The sequence below is a fragment of the Grammomys surdaster genome, unplaced genomic scaffold, assembly GCF_004785775.1.
Source record: "Grammomys surdaster isolate TR1022 unplaced genomic scaffold, NIH_TR_1.0 99, whole genome shotgun sequence".
In the NCBI taxonomy this organism is placed as follows: domain Eukaryota; kingdom Metazoa; phylum Chordata; class Mammalia; order Rodentia; family Muridae; genus Grammomys; species Grammomys surdaster.
In genome coordinates this window covers 7,151,170-7,171,399 of record NW_021604578.1, presented here as the reverse complement: position 1 = coordinate 7,171,399, position 20,230 = coordinate 7,151,170, and the positions used below count along the sequence as shown (strand labels likewise).

General features: G+C 43.6%; 1 long non-coding RNA gene across 1 annotated transcript; it reads left to right on the top strand.

Moving 5' to 3' along the window:
- Positions 1-11,697: 11,697 nt before the first annotated feature.
- LOC114635965 lies at positions 11,698-20,004 on the top strand. The gene is made up of 2 exons (XR_003713558.1): positions 11,698-12,093; positions 19,526-20,004. It is a non-coding gene; the product is annotated as an uncharacterized LOC114635965 (long non-coding RNA).
- The last annotated feature ends 226 nt before the right edge of the window (positions 20,005-20,230 follow it).

Below are 20,230 nucleotides of genomic sequence, written 5' to 3'. Positions count from 1 at the left end.
AATACTCAAGGCAAGCTGAAGCTCCTGATCTCCCCACAGAGCTATGCATGTATGTTTTTTAATTCAAACTTGTATGTTAGATGCTTAATTTTTACATCTAGAATAGTCAAGTCTAAAGAATAGGTTTGGTCATTCCTGTGTAAATAAAGGTAAGTGGAGGTTACCACATCCCTGCTACACACACGTGAATTCTTCCTACAAGTGAAATACAGGGACTCGTTGTCCTGCCCCTGGGTCTCTAATGTAAGTGAAATACAGGGACTCAGTGTCCTGCCCTTGGGTCTCCAACTAGGGTGCTTCTCACATCCATAAAGCAGTCTTCTTTCATCCATAAAGCAGTCTTCTTTCATTCATAAAGCAGTGTTCTTTCAAGCTCACCTTTTTGTGACTTAGTCAAAGCCATCAATCAATCATGACCCCTGTCTCAGGTTTCAGAAAATAAGCAGGAACATCGATGTCCTATGTGCCTTGCTAAGGCTATGTGTGTTCAGTGGTGAGTTTAGGCATGGTGCCGATAGCATAGGTTTGTCTCTGAGGTACACCATCCAGAGGTACTACTCTGTTAATTAAGTGTGTCCTCTAAGCTCTAGGATATTGACCTACACTCAGAGATGAAGTGAGACCAAGTAGACAAGTCAGACTGTCTTATAGCAGAGGGTTATGGGAGCTGAGAACAAGTCTCCACTGTTTACTCTTGTTTCTGAATATAACAGCACAGATGCTCAGAAGAGAAGATATTTCAGGCAGAGCTGTTGGAAGCAGGAATCACATACTAAATGGGACAGGTATCCCAAGCTCCGGATGTGCGTGAGTTCTCAGTTCCCATGATTTTCTACATGCCCCTCGTTCTCTTTCCCATCAATAAATGGTAACGTCACAGGGATGGCATTTTTTCTTTGCTGTTGTGAGGAATGGCCAAGGTCACATTCCAGAGAAGGATGGTTGCCTTTCAAAGCATACCAGTCTTGGGGAGAGATAAAGAGAGAGTTAATATTTGAAGACTTGGCCAACTTCATAACTAACAAACATACCTATCTCGGCTGCCGTGACTTTGTCTTCTTTCCCTAGAAGATCTGATATGAAAAGGGGTAACCCCTGTCCATACTAAAAAAGAAACAAAGGTTTTATAGAACTTAATCTAGGTTTTGCATGGCTAATCTCTGTATTTCAAGGCTGTGTGGATTTTGTAGGTCCTCTCCTGGGTCTCTATTATTTAAAATGCTATGTGGCCTGTTCAGATTCTGAATGTTGTTTCTGCTTGACAGTTCTAGAGGGAAGGGAGATGGCAGAGAAGAATCTGGAAGGAGATCACTTTACAGGTCCATCTAGTTTTGATGTCAGTGCTTGAATCGAGGAATCTTTGTCTTAGAACCACCTGGGATTTGTAACTGAACTCTCTCCCTTCTTTATTCAAGTCGGGAATTAGGTACACAACACCCTGACAAACAGTTCTACAACTTTTCCTGGATGTCACTAGTGAAGGATGCTGAATACTGTGAACAACTATCAATACTCCTATGGAGCAAATCCATTTTTTAAAAAGTTGTTCTCTTTACCCAATTTGGCTATTTACAACATTACCTCCTTCCTCTGCTTCTGCCCAGAACCCATGTGGGATAGCTCCAATCCAAGGAGGGCAAGGGGCGTGTCAAAGTCAAGATGATTATTTCCTTGGAGCCAAGTATTCTAAGTTCAAATCCTAGTTCTTCCATGGTTTCATTGTGGACTTGTGCCTCAGTGGAGAGTTTAGGACAGTGTTTGTCCCCTTGGGAGGCACACAATTAATGCCAGCTATTGGCAACCATACTTTTCATCATTTTGTCTCATACATTCTTTAAGAAAAGGAATACATGGAACACTGTAATGAGTGCATTCTGGAGTTAAGTTTACTGGCTGCCATGATTGATAACTCATGCCTTCTCAAGGTAGAACAAAAGAAAATCATATCACATGGGCCAGATATTTGTTATCTTTCATCTGCTCCTACTTTCTCAGGATAGCCCTTCCTACTTTCTCAGGCTAGCCCTTCCTAATATCTAATGAAACAGGAAATTATTCCATCTCTACCTCCTCTCCTCCAGGCTAAAGTATCTGGTATAGATACTGAAGACTATCAATTATAGACAATGCCAAAAAAATGGGCCCTCAAGAGATCTTAGAAAAAAATGATTAAAATAAGAAGATGGGACAATATTTTATCTTTTCATTACTTGTTATTAAATACCTCCAAATACCCCAGGGATGCATTTGCTGCCAGCATGTAGTGTGCTGTTATAGGGAGATCCTTGGATGGGAAGCCTGGGAATGTAACAGACTGAATCCCATTCCCTGCAAATTCATGTGTTCCTCACACTGGGTAGGTGTGGCTCTATTTGGAGATGGAGCCTCTGGGTCCAAGTCAATCGAAGTGGGACCCTTAGGAAACTTGACTGGTCCCTTATAAAAAGAGAGTAATCATGAGTGGACATACACAGAAGAAAGACTAATAAAATCACAGTGATCAGCTAAGCATTTAAATGTCAAGAGAAGATACCTCACTGATCTTACTGACATTGTGGTCTTCCAGACTCCAGTTCTGTAAGACACAAATTCCATTATTTAAGCCAACCCATCTGTAGTATTTTGTATGGAAGCCTCAGAGGATCAATACAGGAAGCATGAACTCTAGACCTGATTTTGCTATCCAGTGTGGATATAACCTTGGCGTCTCATGCCACTCTGCATCTCAGTGCTAAAAATCCCTCATGAGCCGTCATCATATGCTTTCATCTGGCATCCTGTCTGGGAGTAAGTATATAGTGTGCTTGGGGTGGCAGGAAAAGTTTTGTGGAAGATGAGCTTATTGGCTTCAACTCTGCCTCTTGTGCCGGTTCACTGGCCCTAGAAACAGTCCTTGCAAGTTTAAGGGCAACTTTACCTTTTTGCATGGCATTCTAAGGCCATCTCACTTTCTTCTAATGAATGAAAACAGTCTCTTGCCTTTGTCACAAACACTCTCCAGGTTCCGGCTCTTCTTCAGTCTAACTTAAAAATAGAGGTTAGGATAGTGGGTATAAAGGACAAACCAAGACGGTGTGTCCATCCTAAAGTCCCTGGACCATACCTTGTTGAAAGTTCCCCCAAAAGAATCCCGGGGTGATGGGACATACTAGTGAGTTTTAAAAGTAGTCTGGTCCAGCCACTCAAGCACTTCTAAAACTCTTAACATCTGTTAACAGTCATAATTATTGTGTATTTATATCCATTGGGCTGAATCAGCAAGGACTGGTGGTGACTAATTGTAATAATAACTCCAACTGTCAAACCAATGTTTAATTGTTTTCCAAAACATTACAGTCCAGAAATCTTACTGTCCAAATGAAATCGCCTCCAGTATTAAATGTCCTGCCACCTGGGGACCTCTCTGATTAGTCAGAACCTTAATATTAGAATGTACCTTCCAAAGGCATCCAGCACGTAAGTTGTACTTTGAAAGAAAGGCCTGGAATCCAGAACAATGCACTGGTTTCCTCAATGGCATAATTTGTATCCATACTCATTCCCTGATCCCACCCCAGGTCCCTATATGGGCCTCTACTTTGAAAGATCAACTCTTCCATCACTGTGACCAGAATACTTGATAGAAACCAGAAAGATTTATATGAAATGATTCAGATGGTTCGATGTATGGGAAGTTGTTCACATGTGCCAGAGCAGAAGGAACACATGACTGAAGATAATCCTTCATGTCGTGGCTGACCAGGAAGCAGGGTAACGTAGGAAGCAGCCAGATCACAAGGACATGGCCTTACTGACCTACTTCTTCCAACTAGATTCCATCTCCCAAAGTTTATGGAACCTCCCCAATTAGCACTACTGGCTGGGGAATCAAGCATCTAAAACTTGAATGTATGGAGGAACAGTTCATAGATTCCTGCTGCAGCAGTCAACCAACCCCATTTCATTTACTGGGTATATCAAACCATCCAACATTCGCATGAGATATCTCTGGTTATTGCTTTCTAGATGTCTTTGTTCAACATGAGCCAGCCAGTTTGCTCAGAGCCTTCCATGACTCTCTCACTGGGACAAGAGGTAGAGGGGAACAGATGTTGTTGACAGCTATAGCTTGTGCTGCCAACAGCTTTCTTTTCCTTGTTTCTTTTGTTTGTTCGTTTGTTTGTTTCCAGTCAGTGCTTCTCTGTGTAGCCTCTGCTGTCATCAAACTCTCTGCAGATCAGACTGACCTCAAACTCCCAGATATCTGCCTGCCTTTGCATCCCAAGTGCTGGGATTAGAAGTGTGTACCACTACCACCCAATTATAGACAAGGAGTATGAGAATGGCTTCCTTATACAGCAGTCTTTGCAATTAACAAGTCTCATCCACTCACAAAGGATGGCTCAGGTCAACACAAAGAAGAAATAGGTAACCAAAAAAGAAAGGAAAAGATGTCCTTTTCCCCACTTGGTCCTGAGTGATCTTTAACTCCAGACGTAGGTCTTCTATTTTAATATAATCTCTACCTATGTATTTTCAAAAGTCACTGAAATCACCAGTTTTCAAATCACCCAGGCTGATGGTTTGACCTAATTTATAAAAATATTCCCCTGAAATATCAGGAGTGATTTCCTTTCATAATAAAAACAGACCTTATGAGAAGTCAACCAGGGTCTTCTGAACAGGAGAAGAGTCAAAGGATGTCTCTGGCTTTAGGACTTGGCTGCTTTCTCAAACCTCTGGCACTCCCAGATTACACCCACCTCCCTTCCTGCCCCACTCCTCACCCCAACTGAGCAGTCCCTTAGATTTTCCTGCTGATAATGTCTTGAAAAGAATTATCTGAAGTATTGTTATCAGCCTCAAGGTTTCGGTTCTCATTTGTATCTATATTTATACACAAATAGACACTGTAGGACGAATATAATCTCTTCCCAGTGTCCCGGCTTAGGGAGGGGGCTGTTTTTAAGTGATTTAATAGAGTACCAAAGGCTGGAATTCCCCTATGTGGACTTAGTGCTGAAGGGAAACATGTTAGAGTTTATGGACTGTGGACTTTGCTGTCTGGTGAAATGACTGGGACGTTGCTTAGCCCTCAGGCTGATGACCACACATTCTCTAGATATTTTGGGCCAAGATGAAGATGGGGCAGGGCTGGAAACTTGGTTTATGAATGTACTTGAGAAAAAGCACAGGCCTGGGCTCAGGATTAGTGTTGATAGACAGTTCTAAAAAGCTGATAATAAATAATGCCCATTACTAAATAAGAACTGAGGTCTGATGTGCTGAGTTAGAAGGGATCCTGGAATCTCATGGATATCCAACCTAATCATGCCAGTTTCCTGTCTCACTTTGCTGGCTTTGAGAAATTAATTCTTTTTCTTTCTTTATATCATTTTCACTAAATAATATCTCTAACAAAGTTCCTTCTATTCTTACCATTCTGTGTGAAGGGCACAGGGCACAGGACACAGGGCACAGGGCACAGGGCACAGGACACAGGGCACATGGTTGTTTTATTAGGAATGAGAAGATTCATGTGCTAATCCAGTGTAAAGGACAGCTGAGTACCAGGAGGGGAGGGAGAGTCCTAAGGTGTTTTCCTAAGGTTGGAAGCCTTGGCTAACATGCATTAATGTGATTCCTTTCTGCCTGTTCCCTTCCACCCTATACTGACTGGCTTTGTGTCAACTTGACACAAACTAGAGTCATCAGAGAAGAAGAAACCTCAGTTGAAAAAAAATGTCTCCATGAGATCCAGCTGTAAGGCATTTTCTTATTTAGTGATCAATGGAGGAGGGCCCAGCCAATGGTAGGTGGTGCCATCCCTGGGCTGATGGTCTTGGTTCTACTAGAAAGCAGATTAGCAAGCCATGGGGAAGCAAGCTAGTAAGCACACCCCTTGGTGGCCTCCACATCAGCTCCTGCCTCCAGGTTCCTGCTCTGCAGAGTTCTTGTCCTTTGGTGATGAACAGCAATGTGGAAGTGTAATCTCAGTAAACCCTATGCTCCCCAACTTGCTCTTTGGTCATGATGTTTCATTACAGGTATAGAAACCTTAACTAAGACACACTCCGAAGCATTTCGATCACAGTGCAAGAACCATGAAGGACTATTGTCTATCACACTCACTCCATTACCGTGTGATTGGAAAGACTCAGAAGATTTAGTCTTGAAGCTTTCAAAAAAAATCTATCCACACTCAATATTGGTGACACAACAAAAATAATTTTTTCTCCCAAATTACATCTTTTGGTGTGTGTGGGGGGAGGTGGGATGCAAAAATCCTTATAGAATCAAGATATTCAGCCATTTAGAAAAATAGAGTTGGGCTGGGTGGTGGTGGTATACATCTTTAATTTTAGCAGTCAGGAGGCAGAGGCAGGTGGATCTCTGAGTTGGAGGCCAGTGTGGTCTACAGAGTGAGTTCTCGGACAGCCAGAGCTACATAGAGAAACCCTATCTCGAAACAAAACAAAACAAAACAAAACAAAACAAAACAAAACAAAACAAAACAAAACAAAACAAACAAACAGAAATGAAACAGTCTCAGGACTGTTTAGGAATGGAGAGGCAGACAGACAAACCAATACGAAGCAGTGTGTGCTGTCCCCAAGTTGGTACTCACTGGGCCTTGCCTTGGACTTCTGGTTCTGACTTTGAATTTCTGGACCTGACAGGGTGTTTGGGCCACGCTGATCTCTCCAGCAGCTTCACCAACAGTCAGGGAAACCCCTTCGTTAGGATCCTTCCCCGAGGCAGCTCCAGCCTGTTTTCCCAGAGCTGCATGGTCCTTTTCAAATGGGCAAATGTAGGAGACTTTTACTTTAGTTGCCTGAGACTTGTCGCCACAGTATGTCCCTGTTTGCTTCTCTGCTTCCTGTTGGTGTTATTGTCCTGTAAGGCTTCCAATGGGAGTGATGGTGGACACTTGTGCGTGATCATTCACCTGGGCTTTGAGTGGGGATGAGGGTGGACACTGCCCGAGCATTCACCTGGCACTGATTCAATAAAAACAGGTCTTTCCTTCGACGCTTCGAGGTGTAGCTGCACTAAATTTACAATTCTTATTCTCATTCAGGTGTTCTAGATTCTTTGGAACACAAACCTAACAGTATCTTGCATGTCTGCCTTCCTACACTCTCACAGTTCTCTACACAATTTCTTCTATCCTGATATTCAAGAACGTCTACATATTGTACCTTTAACGCCTGGCTATCTGAGTCTATGTTACAGTGTACACAAATGCACTAAAAAACAGGAAATGGGAGAAACGCCAAAAGGCTAGTGAATGAAGCCTGAAGAAAGGCTTGAGAGAGCTGTTAGATCGTCTTCTCATGCATCCTACTGTCTGTGACCCTCGGACAAAGAAGAGTCTTTAGGCTGGAAAAGTCAGAAGAGGAAATTCATTTTTTTAAAAGGCGGAAATGAAACACTGCTGTAGCTGATTGAGAAGCTGAGTGATAGATCCACCAGCTTGGGCTGGAAGTGGGGGTAAAGGCAAGGGAGGTGACAGCAGGATGGAAAAGTAAAACGAATTAAGGAAAACACATGGTCTTCCGAAGAGGAACCGGAGTTATGAAAAGAGATGGAAAAACCAGTTCTTCCAGGATAATGCTTTTTGTATCCCTCCTCCCAACGGGAAGCTCAGCTGGAGATCCGAGGAAACTGAGAGAATGCCATGGAAGTCCAGGTTACCTGCCAGGAGGAAGAGAGCTGTAGGGGGAGCCCACAGTGGGGCCAGGGTCACGTTTTTCTTGGCACCGGGATACTTTCAAATGAGTTATTTTTCAAAAGTTTCCAAGGAGGATCCTTTACCAGTTTCCAGCCTCCATTTGGGATTTGAAACCTACAGGAAGCAAGGACCCTTCCCATGACCTCTTTTCTTCCTCTCTAAATTTAATTTGGATACAGAGAGCTGGCGAAGCAGGGGCTGGAGCCTTTTGCAGTGCCTGCGAGTAGGGTCTCTCCCTAGTACTGGCAGGAACTGGTCCTGCTCCCAATTAAGGGCTCTTTTGGCAAATGAGGGATATTGTTTGGGGTTTTGGCAAGTTGTTTAAAGATTTGGCTTGCATGTCCTTTTCTTCTGTGAAATGAGAAGTTTGGGCTTAAATCGTTGGTTCTTAACTTTGAGGGAAGGTGGTCTGAGACCCTTTCTGGAAATACACTAAAGGCATATAAACTGGCTCCCATGGAATTTGACAGTCAGTTTTCAGGGCTTCTGGTCTCTGAAGCACAGAATTTCCAGTGTCATTTTCCTTCTCAAAGAAGCTTTAAACATCCTTAACTTTGAGGCGCAAGCTTTGAGCAATGGCAGGTGAGCAGAAGTGTGTCCTTTCTATGCTGAAGGGTCTTTTCCTTGTGTCAGTAACAGTCCCAGCAGTGGCTTTCCCTCAGTCCCAGCAGGTAGAATAGCAGTACCACAGGACCGATGTCCCCAGACAACCTTGGATTATCATGCTTTCTTTGAGCTGCAGGTTACTGATACTAAATCTAAATATTTCTACTGTCTTTTTGTCTTTTTTCAGAATCTAAGTCTGTGAGATGAAAATTGAAAACACAACTTCATCTTCTCAAACCACCTACCTCCTTAGCCTGGCCCACAAGAAGCATCCATTTTGGAGTCATTGAAGTCAGAATTCAACCAGGTCCTACTTTGAAAGCCAGTGAGCTACCAAAGGCTTGGTAAGGGTCCCAGCATGGAAGGATCAGTTTAGCTATTCCATTGGGCATACACCCAGTCTCATTTTCAGAAGAGAAGAGAAACAAAGCAAATAAATACTAGTGTGCTCCTAAATGCTTCCAATGGCAAAAGTCAGGTCAAAAGGCAGGATGTCTGCACTTGGCTTCTATTTATGGATTATGCAGTTTAAACAGAGACCTCCATTTAGAATTCATCTGCCCATTAAAACTGTTTCCCAAGTTATTATCTGCAAGGAAGCGGACAACACTCGAAGCTTTTTCTGTGGTGGGCTTTTTGTGGAGATGTTTTGCATGTGTATAATTCGCCGATCAATTTTACCTTGTCAAAACAGAAAATGTCTGTCAAACACAGGATGAGGCTCATTAGAGAGATGCGAGTGATAGCTCAGTGGAGGGGAGGATGAACCGACTGCCCAGCAAAGAGGAAACAAGAGACTATTCAGGGAGAAACTGGAAAGGGCAGAAAAATGATACAGTGGTCACAACAGACCCGCAGCTAGCGAATGATATGGCTATTTAGCAAATGATACTGAATGGGCAAAAAAATTTTTCAGTAATTGGTGGGTGATGGTAATTCATGATCAAGGGGCTGATACTTGAATAGTCAGCAAAGTAAGCACGGAGCTGGTTTTCTCCCTTCTGTGGCTGTGGTTTTCCCAGCTGAACATTTCCAAAATTAGAATGTGTCCACCTGATGTAGAGACCTAATGTGGAACTGTCTCTGCTCACCACAGAAGTAGTTAACTTGATGGCCACAGTCTATTGTTGAACTTGTATGACACAGAGAGAGACACAAAAGAGATACCGAGAGAGACAGAAAGTGTGAAAATTGAGTCTAATATATACAGTATATAATATATGCTAAGTAATATAATATACAGTGTATATATACTATTATATACAGAAAACACAGTCTTACAATTTTGGTGCTTTCAATTGATTAGAATGTACTGTCATGTGATTCAGAATTCAAAAATTACAGAAAATAAAACAGCAAAAGTCCTTGTCTTGGTTCTATTTATTTCCCTCTGGAAAGTTGTTTCTGAAAACTGGTTTAACAGAATCCTGTGTATTCTTGTAGAGTTTATCTCTTTCAGGATTGCCCCCACTTGTTCATCAAGCCATAGAGCATGCTTTTCTGTACCTTGCCTTTCTGTTTGAATAGAAACATAATTTGGAGGTTTTTCTGTTGCCATAAAACTCTTGCGTTTCCAGTCTCCCTGTGTAGTTGGGGAGCAGTCTGGTTTATATATATGTGATTTACTAGGTCTGTCTCTTTAAATGAGTATCCTAGAGCCAGTGAGATGGCTCAGCAGGTATAAGTACTTAGTGCCTGTAGAAAACAATTGCAGAGTTAGCTATCTCCTTCTACCTGAGCTCAATGCTTGAACCCACATGGTAGTAGATAGCTAACTCTGCAAGTTGTTTTCTATAGGCACACTCACACACACTCACACACACACACAAACATGCACATGCACACGGACACACACACATGCATGTGCATGCGTACACACACTAAATAAGATATAATATATTAATGAGCACTTTAGCTCTATCCAGTCTCTGGGCTGACAAGTATTGCCTGTCTGTTCTCCATAGAACTGTGCCATTTATATCCTTGTTCATGTATGAGACTGCCAATTTTCTACTCTCTGTCATATGTATGCATATGTGTACGTATGTATGTATATATATGTATATGTATGTATATACATAATTTCTCTTTATCTTTACCACTATTATAAGACAAAAATATAACCCCAATATACATGTTAAATAATTGTAATAGAAACAGTTTAAGAAAAGCCTATTGTTCATCTGTATATAGTTCAAAAATTTTCACCAATGAAACACACTGTGTGGCCAGCACAGATTTCAAAACCCAGGACAGGATCACAACCCTGAAGCTCTTTTTATTATATTCTTAGAAATAATCCAGTAGCTTTGGCCTTTCTCTTGGGAGTGAAGCAACTGTCTTTAAAAAATAATTTTAAGTTGGCTTAGCAGAGTTCAGCATCTTCACATGGGTTCAGGAACCATTTGCATTTTTTTTAATCTGTGGACTGTGTGCCCCTCATGTTTTTGGCCCAGTCATAGCCTAGGATGTTGGTGTCCTGTTCCTGATTTATGGAAGTTATTTAATGACAAGAACATTCACCAACTGTGGTACTCCTGAGAGTGGGTATTCGGTATGTGGAATTCTAGCAATGCAGTAGTGAATTAAATAGCTCACCCACTGGGGACCTGCACAGTCTTCTGGATATTCTTCTGGAGGCCTGATAGCTATTGCCCACTGTCGTTCCTCTGGTCCATTTCTGCTCCTACCTATTATTTCCAAAAGCCCTGGGCAAGTAGCTTCTTTCTTTCTTTTTCTTTTTTTTCCCTCAAATAAAGGATTAATCATCAGCTGTCAATCAAATGTTGGGAGTGGGACATCCTCAACAGAAAACCCAGCCAAGTGAAAAACCTAGGAAATAAGACCATCCAAAAAGACTGGGAGAAACATCTGGAAAGTGGCCTCTCGAAGGAGATCGCTTCCTGATGACAGACCCCTGGATTCCCAGACTGCTTGTCCAGTTCAGCCCCTCCCCTCCATCGCCACCACTGCTCTGGCCCACAGACACAGAGCCATCCACCCCCATTCCCACCTAGGGTTCACCCAGGAGGGGCGGTTCCCTCAAAAACAAAAGCAAGTGGGAGGTTTTGTTTTCTTTCCCTCCCCCTCTCCCTCCCTCTGACTAGAGGGTAACCTCACACCACATGCCTTCCAGCAAACACTCCTCACCCGATAAATCATGTGACCCTTCTGTTTACTTAGAGGTGCTGGCCCAGGCCCTGGCCTTTAATCCAGTGCCTGGTCTGCAACCGATTTCTGAGTGGTTTTCACTGGAAAGGAGAGCTTGAAAGGGCCAGATAAGGCAGCCTCCTTATCTGCATAGAGGAGTTCCCTGGGGCCAGGCCCAGAGGATGCTGGGAGAGGCTGGGAAACCCAGTACAGAAGTTAGGAAGCCTTAGTCCAGAACAACCAGCCCTGTGTAGCTCTGTGTCGTTTCCACACAGCATTCAGGAACTGGAGCGGCTCCCTCAGGAGGGATCTTAGGTTCCTCCTGTTTTTGAACCTTCACTTAAAATTTCACGTTCTGAAAGCAACAAAATGAAAACTTTAATGGTTTCTGCTGAGAGCTTTGCCCCAAACCTCTGTATGAACTACTTAAAACTCCCCCTCCTCCATTTCTCCCTCCCTCCCCCCTGTCCGCCCTCCCTTTCTTCTCCTTTTAAGAAGGCTGCTTACACTGTGAAGAAGGCAGAGGCTGCTTTTGAGGATGTGGGTACCTGGCTCTTGGTCTTGAGCGGTGCGTCTCAGTGGGCTTCTGAACTGCCTCCATCAGCAGGCGTGGAGCTGACTGGGTAAGGACGAGCTGATTTTTCTTACCCATCCCAGGCTAAAAAATAAGACCTGCTAAGATGTTGGGCTTCACAAATAAGGAGCAGGGAGAGGCCCTTCAAGTAAAGGTTAAGACTGCTGACTGGAAACTATGGTTCTGAAGTCACTATTTTGATAAAGTCTCAGTAGGTGATGGTACACCAAGCTGTAACATGGACCGAAACCCTGCAGCGTACCTTTACGTCACCCTTTCTTCCTAGTGTATTGTCTACCTCGTCAATGGCTGCTTTCTCAAGATAAATAGATACTTTATTCATTTTTCATTCGGATTTTAAAATTTATTATTTTTACTTTATGTACTTGGGCTTTCTGTATGTTTGTACGCTTGTATACCACATAGGTACCATGTCCCAGAGGCCAGAGGAGGGTGTCAGATTCCCTTGCAACTGGAGTTACAGATGGTTATAGCCACCATAGAGATGCTTGGAATTGAACCCAGGTCCTCTGGAAGAGCAGCCAGTGGTCTTCACTGCTGAGCTGTGTGGCTCTCCAGGCCAGGTTTCCTTTTTCTTTTTAAAGTCATTATCACTTGGACAGAACTTGTTGGTCAGATGTCTTATAGAAGGAACATGGAACTGAAGACACACAGACGTGCTGACTTCTGACTGTGCGGAGTCTGGAAAAAGCAGGATGGTTAAGGAAGTGGGAGAGTAACCCGAGTATTTTTCTAGACAGTTACTCAACAAAGCCATTGCTTCCGATGATGTCCAGACTTCATTTGAAAGCTTGGCCTGCCCACTGCCTCAGGACTCAGATCTTTACCTCTGCACAATGAACCGGGAACTGAGAATCCAGCTACAAGTCATAGTGCCCTTACTGAAAGGCATGAGGAAGGGCTGGTGTCACGGCTGTGCCTGGATTACAGGCCAAACCACTGCAGTTCAGGAACATCTCTTCAGGCCCGTAGAGACAGCTCAGGTGGGTGACAGGAAAAGTGTGTGGTACTCAAAGACATCAAATAGTAGCCCCTCTCCAGTGAAGATTATGTCACCATTTTCTTCATCTGGGTGCCAAGACGGTGAGATACTTTTGTATCAGTGGTGATCGGTATAGAGAATAGGCCGGAAGGCCATCTCCACTGCTCAGGGCTTCCCAGCCTGGGTAATAAAAGGGTGCTATCAGCTGGTAGGTAGTAGAATATAAAATTCAAACGGTCTTGAACAGAAGCATCATTCTGCAAAACGCAATGTCAGGGGGCTTCCTGGCCATCCTCTCTCCTCTTGCTCATGGAAACAACATGGCTGCTGCCACAGTGCCAGCTTGATATCGCACATGGTCATATTCAAAGACAGGAAGGAATGGAGTTTTGCTTCATGTGCCTTTTCTTTAATCAGGGAGGAGTTTCCCATACACATACCACACCACAGCTCAAGATAGTCTAATACACCGTCATGTGACCATTGCACTCTGTAGGCAGGAAGTATGCTTTGATCTGCTCTACTTATGTAATAAAGCTTCAACTAGTCATCTGCCTGAGCCTTGGAAAGGGCTGAGTTTCTCCATGTATTTTACTGTCTGCAGTTTGAATAAAATCATAATTGCATCAGCAAACAAAAGACAAGTCTAATGGCTTCTCAACAGACCCCAGGTTACATAAGATCATTGCCACTGACAGAGTTCTAGTCATTTCTAAAGGGCCTGTGATACCTTTAAACTGTACTTTTTCCCCCCTACCCTGCAGCTAATAAAAAGCCTGACCCATTGGGGCATCTTCAAAGAGTCCAGTGAATTCAGCAACTTTGCAGCATCCGTTGGACTTCCAGTCTGTCTCACTTTGAGTGCTTATCGCTTTAAAAGGGAGATTATTACCACAGAGACTGGACTGGAAACCGCTTCGCTGACAGGTTTAAGAGTCTTAGTAAAATAAACAGCAGAAAAGGCAAAAGGGTGCAAAATGGCAGGCTTCTCTCTCCTCATGAGGCTCAGGCTGGCAGAGCAGGAGCCTCTGTCAAAACAGAAGTTGTCAGACTGTGGCAGAGTTTGTGCTACACATAAGAGGGAGGCTGAGGATGGCAAAGACGGGCATTTTCTTCCAGTCAGGCTTATCCTTCTACAGAAAACTGCCGCTGACAGGCTGCCTTCATACCTGCGCATCTGGTTTATAACTCAGACCTTAAAAAGCCTAGAGCTGTGTTTCTGTTTTCTGGTTCCCCCCATGCAAGAAAGCTACACAGACAACAGCAAAAGAGACTGAGTTTCTCTTGAACTTGAGGCCTGGACCTAACTGAAGTCTTTTCTTTGAATCTGATTGAATCTGAGCTAAAACCACGATAATTGGAAATGGTTGGTTTCACAAATCAGTGTATTCTTGTTTGTAATACTAGCGGCAATATTTCTCACAAACTCAGAGAGGAACAGAGTAAGTGAGAGTGCCTACCTTAGACTCACATGACAGGAGAGGCACTACTTAAGTGGGATTTTGTTATTTGTGGAACATTTAAGTAAAACTAAGCCAGTTGTCGTAACTAATGACTTTAAAGCTTCTAAACTCACAGTGTTTAGGACATTCAGGTAGAACCTGTCATATCCAAAGCCCAAGAACTCATAGGGGAATCTGAGGGAACAGGGGACTGAGGGGCTAGTTGAGAGAATTGAAATCTGCTTGTCCCACTTGAATCTCCTCACACCTACCGTTTAGCTCACTGGGCTGGCAATGGTAAAGCCCTTCCAGAAGGGTACAAAGGTCATGTAACTTACTTCTGAACATTTCAGATGTTCAGAATAAAAGTTGGCAGGAATTTGACCCCTAACTGTATGCCTTACATAACTCTGGGTTTATTTGTTGAGTATTACCATGACAAAATAGTAAGCCAGTTTATAAAGTAATGTGATTTAGTTAACTCGAAGTTCTAGAGATTCAAGAAGATAATGACATCACTTTAGCTCTAGGGAAGGCCTTAAGGCAGGAGGGTACCCATAGTGGTTTATATGAAAAAATGTTCTCTATAGAATCAGGCATTTGAATACTTGGTCCCCTGATAGTGACTATGTTTGGGGACATTTAGGAAGTGTCAGCCTTGGTGGAGGAAATGTTTTACCGGAAACAGGCTTTGAGGGCTCATGGTCTTGCCTTGCCCTACTTCCGGTTCACTGTCTATTGTTGAGATAGGATCTTTTGGCTTTCTGCTATGCATCCTGCCCTGATGGACTCGTATCCCTCGAAAACTGTAAGCCAAAATACTTTCTTGAAGAAGTTGCTTTTTGTCATGGTGTTTTATCATAACAGAAAGGCAACACATAAAGCCCAGTGAATGAGTGGGGTAGCCAGGTAAGACTGCCACATAGCCACAGAAGGACTAAACCCCTAACACTTGAACCCCTGAGGGAAAATTTCATCTCAAGTAGAGACTCTACTTTCTTGTCTTTAGGGCTCCAATTCAAGCAAGGCAGGAATGGCTAGGCCAGAGGATGGAGACCCCAGGCAGCCAGTGAGGGCAATGAGATTATACAGGCTTAATGAGAAGGGCTCATTTAATTGGGGGAACAAAGGCTGTTTAAACTTTGGGGGAGTGTGTAGGGGCTTTTGGGTGGGGCCCAGGGTGCTGGCTGTGCCTCATTTGCATAAGGAGGAATTCCAGGTGTTGCTGGTCATGACCTATAAGGGGAAAGGAAGTTTAACCTGGCTGTCAGGTTCCTGACCTCTTCTGATGAGGCAGAGGTGGGCTGGATATGCAGACCTGGGGCACGGATTGGGTGGAAGAGTGATCCTACACTAGCCAATCTCAGAATGAGATTTCCAAGGTTTGGACATGCCTCAACCCCACTCTTGCTCCAAGCCTCCCCCCCTTGGCCCCGCCATGTGTCCCTGACCCCACATTTCAGAATCTTGATTTCCTTACCTGTAAACAGAGCTACAGAAGACAGCCATGAAGATCAAGTAAGAAGTATTGAAAACAGCCAAGCAGTTGTCCAGCCTCCATATTCCCTTATAAATGGAGCTATTTGTCATTTCCAATATTGTCTGACCAGTCATCACTAGTTCCTTGAGCTAGAACATTTAGGAACAAAGAGGTTTTGCTCAAGGTCATTTTGAACTTTTTTTTCTGGGCCATAGGTTTTGAATCTAAGAAAACTCTTCTTGGCCACTGTCCTCAACCCACTCCTTCGGGTCCCATAAGTGTAAGCTGATGTTAGGTCAGTCAAGGACAAGCTCCCAAGATGAGCGTAGGCAGCATAGCCCTGACACTCAGACTGTCCTCAGTTGCTCTACTAAAAAACAGTATCTGGAAGCATTTGATTCAAGTCACAGAGTTTACCTTTTGCCAGCAACCCATCCCCAACAAAACAAAAATACATGTGAAATACTGAAGAGTATGTTTAAAGATGGCATTGGGTTGCAGACACCAACCTGGTATTAGAGAAGTGACCTCACTTCCTTCCAGAACCTTGGTGTAAGATCAACATAACACCTCTGGATGAATTGGAAAAGGTATGTGAAGAGATAGGGGGTTCACTAAGAGTGGCAGCTGGTACCAGGATTTTGGTTGCCAGTCCTACTAATGGGCATATGGCTCCCTAAAGTGTGCTGAGAGCTGGCACTAAGGTGTGCCTGGCTCTCTTCTGTGCCCTTTGTATGTGGTATTTATTAGCTTAAGTCTCTCAACTCTATATAGCAGATAATAATAGTATTACCTTCTCTAGTGATGAGGGCAGTGGGACTCAGCAAGGCTGCGCTCCTTAACTTACAGTCTACAGAAGGTATCTTTTAGGGATTGATCCTGTGCTGCTATGTATTCAGATGCTAAATATTGGTGCCCAAGATCGGGTTGCCCCATGAGTAGATTGTCATGTATACCAAGTGATGCTCTGTAAACCTTGTTCCCCAATTTAAAGCTATTGGTTAAATAAAAGTGGTGTAGGGACCACAAGGAGAGAGAGGAGGAGGAGGAAAAAGGAGAAGAGAAGGAGGCAGAGAGTATAGGAGGTCTCCATTGCATGAGATGGACCAGGAGCACATGGCTGAGTGAAATGTGCCCCCAAGGCAGACTGTGGAACAGAAACAACCTGTGTGAGACTCAAACAGCAAGTACTCTGGGAACTCAACTAGTAATTAGCCTGTCAAGCATATAGAAAAATAGATTAGGGGTAATTCATGCAGTAATTGTGTTACAGCTGATTTTAGAAATCCATAGGACTCTGTCTCTATTATTGGCTGATTGGCCAGGTCATGTTAATAACTAATAGACCTGTTAAATAACATTTAACAACCATTTAGAGGTTGTCAGGCAGTGTGATACCAGCACTCCCTCTCCCAGCCACTCTAACAGGTACTACTCTTAAATGACCCAGTCAGTGAGGGGAGAAACAAGAAGCCTCCCTTGTCAACTTCCCCTCTAGATATTTTGTGGAATAACCTGGAGCACTATCCCCCCCCACCGCCACTCCTCCAAGTTTTGAATGTGGCCAGAGGAAGATCCATGTCCTCCTAGAAGAATTTTCCACTGGTTCTCCTGGGATGATACTACGTCTTAAAGCAATATACTAATAACAATTTTAAAAAGATGTTCATTTTAATTATGTGTGTATGTGAGTGCCAGTGTGTAGTTTGTCCACATGAGTGCAAGTGCCTGAGTTGTCCAGAAGAGGGTCTAGGATGCTAAACTAGAGTTACACATGGGTGTGAGCAACCCGATGTGGGTGCTGGGTCCTGACCTCAGGCCTTCTGCAAGAGCAGTGTGTGCCCCTAACTGCTGAGCTCCAACCAATCTCAATCCAACCAATCCTATCACTCCAGCTCCAACCAATGACAATTTTTTAAAGTTCTCTTTAACGGGAAAAGTCCAAAGTTCTAAAATAAAAGTGTTGGTCTCTCGGGATGGCCCTCTGCCAAAGGACAGTTCTTTCTGTGACCCTCACATCAAGTTGATGGGATTGAAAACCACTGAAGGGACACATACCTCTAGACTTAACTGGGGAAGAAAGATCCACCATGAATGTGGATGGCAGGGTCCCATAGGCTGGAATCTGGGACTAAATGGAAAGGAGGGAGTGCACTGGGCACCAGCATTCAGCTCTCTCTGTGCCCTGACTGTGGCCACCATGTGACCAGAATCCTGACTGTGGCCGCCATGTGACCAGCTGCTTCAAGCTCCTGCCCCCACAGCTGGGACTGCTCAGCCATGCCTTCCCTTCCAAGATGAACTGCCCCCTCTAACTCAGGAGCCAAAGTAAACCTTTCTTAAGTTGCTTTTGTTCCATCAATGAGAAAAGCCTAATCTGCTGTGTAACAAAAGCAAAACTCTTATGTAGGTCTTGATACACTTTTGCCAAGTGACCTCTCTGGGCCTTGGTTTCATCCTCTGAGAAAGCAGACAGATAAAACAACACAAGGTAGTTATTCTGGGAACTGCATTATTCATGCTGTGGGTCAAACTTTTGTCACAGTGTGTCCTTGATCATAGGGCACCATGAGAAGAAGGAAGTGACATGAGAGGGGGGTTGGTGAAGATGACTTTGACCTGAATGGAACTAGAAGGTGAACCAGGGCTTAAGTTCTGCATGCCACTGCCGGATGAGATATATGGCTCCATTGCCTTGCCATCAGAGACTCAATTCCTTCATCTGTAAAATGGAAAGATGAAAGTTCAACAGAACACGCCACCTAGGCCACACTCATTCATTCCCAGACTGGTGCCTCTTTGCTATGTATGTCCCCAGCATACTGGATTTACTAACTGCTCAGAGCTCCTGGCTTTCTGATACATTGTTATTAGACTTTCTGGGGATTGGAGGGTCAGGTTGGGAAAAAAATGGCATTCAAATGACTCCATGTCAGTCATAAAAAATAAGTCAGTGTCTCTCACATACACTCGGTGAAAGGGAACAAATCTCTTCAGGATTTCTAAGCTAAAGCAGAGGTTGTTTGTGCGAAGCCTGCGTGTCTTCTGACCCAGAGCTCATCACACAAACAATAGCAGAGGCAAAGGAAAGACAGGCTATTGTTTTGTCCTATTTATATCCCAGTGTTGGAAACAACATGAAAATACTGTTAAGGAAACTCACTGGGTCTCTGCTTCAGAGTTTGGGTGCAAAAGGCATCAAAGTCAGATGCTGGAGGAGATGATCTCCTGAAACAGCAAAAGGGAAGCATTTTGGGATTCCACAAGGAAGGGGAACTGCGGGAGGAATCCCTCCATGTTGCCCAACAAGCCCAGGCAGAGAGGCCTATGGCTTACTTTCTGCTGGCTGTCAATCTAGACACCGCTGCCTGGAACCTGTGGTATCTAGGACTCAATTGCAGTCTCTCTTCCTCAGACTCTTCTTGTATAAGACAGAAACATTCAAAACCATGATGAGAACTACCTTAGGTTTTAGATATGTAAGTCACATGTACATTATACAGAATTCTGCATGTACTGGGGGCTCACTGTAAGCAGATATTTCCACTATTCATAGGTTAGATAGAGAGAAGCTCCATGTGTGCAGAACCACAATTGTCTGTCCCCACTCATTTCAAGGAGACCATGCTGCAGCTGAATGATGGCTCCTTCATTGGGCAAACCTGTCTGAGGATGCTGCTTCCAACATCTGAGGATGCTGCTTCCAATATCTGAGGATGCTGCTTCCATCATTTGAGGATGCTGCTTCCAACATCTGAGGATGCTGCTTCCATCATCTGAGGATGCTGCTTCCATCATCTGAGGATATTGCTTCCATGACAGTGGTCCTGGTTCTGGTGGATGTTGCATAAACAGTAATGCCAAAGTGGCTTTAGGTTACTGTGGAATGTGGTCCTGCTTTGGTGATCTGTGGGTACTGTATCGTTCTTGTCTATGGGACCCCTTTAAACTGCTTTCCTGTATCATCAATTGTCATCAAATTGGCTACCACATACCCTTTTTGTTGATAATATAGCAATCGAGTTGAAAAGAAAACTAGCTGTCATTTTTTTCTCTTAACTCTTTACTACCTCCACTCCTCAGTACCAAAGATGACCAGTGCTCTATGCAACAAGACATGAAAACTGTATCCTTAAAATATCTAGGACTTTAATTATTAAGGGGAGAAAATCAACATATTATAAGTTTAACTGTTTTAAAGCAACCAAGTCAGTAGCTTTTAGTAAACCCCCATTTCATGTGACCATCATTCTTCCATAAT